The sequence below is a fragment of the Bison bison genome, unplaced genomic scaffold (genome assembly GCF_000754665.1).
Source record: "Bison bison bison isolate TAMUID 2011002044 unplaced genomic scaffold, Bison_UMD1.0 scf7180017864329, whole genome shotgun sequence".
Classification (NCBI taxonomy): Eukaryota; Metazoa; Chordata; class Mammalia; order Artiodactyla; family Bovidae; genus Bison; species Bison bison.
This window is the reverse complement of record NW_011494901.1, coordinates 5,503,863-5,508,780: the sequence shown is the minus strand read 5'-3', so window position 1 is coordinate 5,508,780 and position 4,918 is coordinate 5,503,863.

Below are 4,918 nucleotides of genomic sequence, written 5' to 3'. Positions count from 1 at the left end.
ATTCCATTCTCCAGTTATCTTCCCGACCCAGGGATCAAACCCAGGTCTCTTGCATTGCAAGCAGATTCTTTACTATCTGAGCCATCCAGGCAGCAAACAAATCTTCCCTCTGTTTCAGAAGGAGATATTATCTCTATCTTCCAAGGTTGTTTGCTATACAAACATCCTTGAAAACAGTCTGGGGCAAAAGCTATCCACGCTCCTGCTCAGAAGACATGCAAAACACAACAGACCCATGAAGAATTGCCTTCCAACAAATTTCTTTTTTTAAGTTTTTTTTCCACAGTGTGTTTCTACCAGTTAAATTTCCAATCAGTTTGAGAAGAAGGGTAACACCGTATTTTTCTCCATTCTGGGATATAATTGGTACTGGCACATAGGAGGCCTTGAGTGAATATTTCCTTTATGATTACTGGGTATATGTGTGGGTGAATGGCAGGATAAATTCTTGAAAAACTTGGGACATAATTATGACGAAACTTCTAGATCCACTGTTCTGCTAGTTGAAAATGTCAAAATAGCAATTATTTCCCTCCGTCTCCTCATTTGCACCCTCCCGATCATTCCTATAGATAGGGTTTTTCATTTTTAGCTGCCCACATTTAATGTCTGCTAAAGAGATTACACACTAATGTGCCTAACTGGTAGCACCTCAAACCCTTAAAAAAATCCAGCGCTTCCTTCTATAGCTTAGCATATGTATTGCAAACTCAGTGTCTCCCTTACAATTCCAGGGCACACACACACTTTCCTTCTTCTTTCTACCTTGTCAGGAAGGATAAGGAATTAGTGAACATTGTCTCATTTCCTTTTTCCGCTTTCAAATAGATGACAAGAATATATTTGACATCAAATGAAGTCATCTGATGAGTTTGGGGAAGCTTTCTCCACTATGGTGCAACATTTTAGGAGTTGATTTTTATAAGCATCATAGTGTTCCCCACTCACACTGTGAGTGAAATAAAATGCACTCACAAAATCTGTGAGCTGATTACTGTTCTTAAAGGGTTGCTGCTGTATCACCTGTACCATTCAGTGATTTAATTACCAACAGCAACCTCCATTCTGACTAGTTTAGGCAGGAATTTATTGAGGGGTATTGGGTAAATCACAGAACTTCTTGGAGGACCAGAGAGCCAGGCTCTGAAGCTAGGCAGCCAAAAACAAGGTCCAACCATATCATGAAGGCCATTCTGCCCAAAACACCAATGGCATGGCCACTGGGCACCAAGGACACCCAGAAATGGACACCAGAAGCTCCGCCACCACTCTTCCAAAGTACTGGGTCTTTTTTCCCAAGTAGAACATCAACTCTCGATTTCCTGCCTCCTCAGCTGAGGTCAAGTTATGCCTGAATAGTCTGATTGTGAAAAACCCAGGTCACATTCCCAAACCCCAGGTGGAAGGAAGTCTGGGAATGTGAGGCTTCTGATTTCAACCTTGAAAAAGTAGACCATATAATGTGGGAAATGATCAAAATATTTGTAGTCTTGCAGTGGACATTATCATCAATAAGTCCCTTGCCCATGCCCCCTTGATCCCTTTCCTACCCTTACACATGCCAGGAGCACTCCTAACAGCCAGCCAGCACCTTCCTCTCTTTGTCGGTGAACTACTCCTGAAATATCCTCATTCCAAATACTATGGTCTCAATGTTGTGTCTCCCTCAGAACACACACATTGAAATCCTAAACCCCAAGGGGATGGAATTGAGAGGTGGGCTTTAGGGAGGTTATTAGGTCATGATTTGGGTTAATATCCTTGTAAAAAGGACTCTAGAGAGTTACTCCCTCCTTCCACCACTTGAGGACACAGTGAAAACGCACTGCCTATAAACGGGGAGGACGGCTTTCACCAGAGACCAAATCTGCCAGCACCTTGATCTTGAAAATCCCAGCCTCCAGAACTGTGAGAAGTAAATTCCATTGTTTATTTATAAAACCACTGCATTTACAGTGTTTTGTTAATTACCGCAGTGCAGATGGACTAAGACACCTCACCCCAACCAGGACCCTCTGAAGCGGGACCTTCACAATATCCAAGCTCCCCAGTGGAAGTGAACCTGCTGTCACTTCCTGCTCATCTTTCTTTCCCATCCCACCTTCCCACACTCCTACCAGTTTTTCCTGGGAACACTTTTCACACAAATCCTCATTTCAGAGTGTGCTTCAGGGAAACCCAACAAGTACCTAGAATTGGACCTACACAAAGTAAGCACTCAACAAGTACTCATTAGAAGGAAGGAAGCAGCCACTAATTTGCTCTGCAGGACGATGGCCGCCATATTCTTTGATCCAGATTCCTAGAGGTGGCTTACAAAAGAGGCCCTCCCCGCATTGGGTTCGCTTACATCACTGGAACAGTCGTCACTCGTGCAAGCAGAAGAGAAGAGAGGAGCCAACAGCTGACACTAGAGTGCACTTTGCCCAGTTAGTGGGGAGTCTTGCCTTACCCGTTATATAATTTTGGACAGTTTACATAATGTTTTTTGGGAGCCAGGTTTTTCACCCTCAAGGAAGAGAGATACAGACATAGAAAGGGGAAAGTCTAGGATAAAAACATCTAAGGTTGGCTTGCACTTGGAAGTGTTGGTATGAACTTTTGGTTTCCGGTGTATGATAAATAGAAAAATATACTTAGGTACACAAACACACACCTAGTTGTATACATATGTACATACATAATTCCTAACTCTGTCCACTGAGAAGTCAAAGCAGCAATAAGCGCACCAGCAGCAATGTGATACCCAACACCTAGACCTCGGTCTTTGTTTTATTGAAGTATACTGGATTTATAATATTGTGTTAATTACTATTGTAAAATGACTCAGATATATATATATATACACATATATTCTATTTTTGCATGCATGCTCAGTCGTGTCTGACTCTTTCCAACCCCATGGACTGTAGTCCACCAATTTCCTCTGTCCATGAGATTTCCCAGGCAAGAATACTGGAGTGGGTTGCCATTTCCTCTTCCAGGGTATCTTTCCAACCTAGGGGTCAAACCTGGGTTTCCTGCATTGCAGGCGGATTCTTTACCACTGCACCCCCTGGGAAGCCCATATATTCTATACAGAGAGAATATGCAAAATATATATTCTTTTTTACAGTCTTTTTCATTAGAGTTTATTGCAGGATTTTGAATACAGTTCTCTGTGCTGTACAGTAAGACCTTAGATTTATCCATTCTATATACACTACTTTGCATGTGCTAATCCCTCCGGATCCATCCCTCTCCCTCCCTCATCCCCCGTGGCAACTACAGATGTATTCACCATGTGATTCTGCTTCTGTTTCACAGATAGGTTCATTTGTGTCGTATTTTAGATTCCACATATAAGTGATATCATATGGCATTTATCTTTCTCTTTGGAATCACTTCACACCTTGGTTTCTTTTTTTGGCCATGACATACCGAATCTTAGTTACCCAACCGGGGATGGAACCCATGCCCCCTGCAGTAGAAGCACTGAGTCTACGGGACTGCCAGGGAAGTCCCATATAGACCTCAGTTTCTAAATACCACTCTCCTCAAAAGGAACCAGAGCTCCTTGGAGAAATGGCTAATTCCAGAGCTAAATTAGGGAAAGTATATAATAAATCTGGAACCTCTTATACCAGAAAATATGGAAATTCTGAAAGATTGATAGGAATATTTCAAGACTGTACAAAAACCAGTGGCTTAATTTGGGATAATTTAGCATCAAAAGAGTCATAGCAATTGATTATAATCCATTTAATAAAACAGGAACCCATGAACTTAATAATACTAAGATAGATAGCTACATTGGGGGCAGTATAGGAAATTTTTACCTTACAGTAGAAGGTCAAATAATAAATGTAGACAAGATGATGGAACAGATGATTAGCATGTAGCAAACTTTATAGTAAAAACTGTTTTGATCGAGGACCAAAAATGGATACTAATACAAATGACTGAAAGTGTGATCAGAAACAGAATTTTAACATGGTCTCAAAGTATCTCCAGACAAAACACTCATTCAATAACATTACACTGAAAAATCTAGCAGATGTCTTATCAAATGATAAAAGTTAACTTTTTACTAGTGAATGAGACAAATCAACATCATGTCCCTTCTGATATAATGCAACAAGAGGAATACAGAATCACTTCTGTGCTATTCCTGCCAAAAATGCATACCTAAAATCCAATCATGAGGAAACATCAGACAAACGCAAGCTGACAGACATTCTGCAAAGTAACTGCCCCATTCACTTCAAAAATGTCAAGGTCATGAAAAAAAGGAGAGACCAGGAACTGTTCTAGATAAAATAAAACTAATGAGACATGACAATTAAACGCAATTCATGATCTTGGATGAATCTTGAACCTATAAAAGACTTTATTCGGAAAATAAAAAACTGTAACGTACGTCTCAAGAACCATTTTAGCTCCAGATGCGTCCGTGAGGTTTACTGTGGCTTTGGCTGGTATGCACCACTTCTCAACTTCTTCTGCCCAGCTGTGTCCTTTCCCTCCCCTTTACAGCTGTTGGTCCCCAAAGCACTCCTTAAAAAGTATCTTGCACACTAAACTCCATCTCTCAGAGTCTGTTTCCTAGAGAAACTCAACCTGAAGCAAAAGGAACAAGTAATATCTTAACAATCAAAGGTTGAGATGGGGTGCATTCTACACATGAAAACTGGTCTGAGAAAAGTCTTATATTAGAAAATAAACAGCACAACTGATGACTGGGATCTTGAGATTAGAGGGCAGCTTGAAATGAGATAAAGCTGAAAAGATACATTACGTCAAGCCCATACAGGATGTTGCTGGCCACGTTAATGGCTTGATTTTGTCTTAAACCCTGCGTGCTCAGATCAGATCAGATCAGATCAGTCGCTCAGTCATGTCCGACTCTTTGTGACCCCATGAATCGCAGCACACCAGG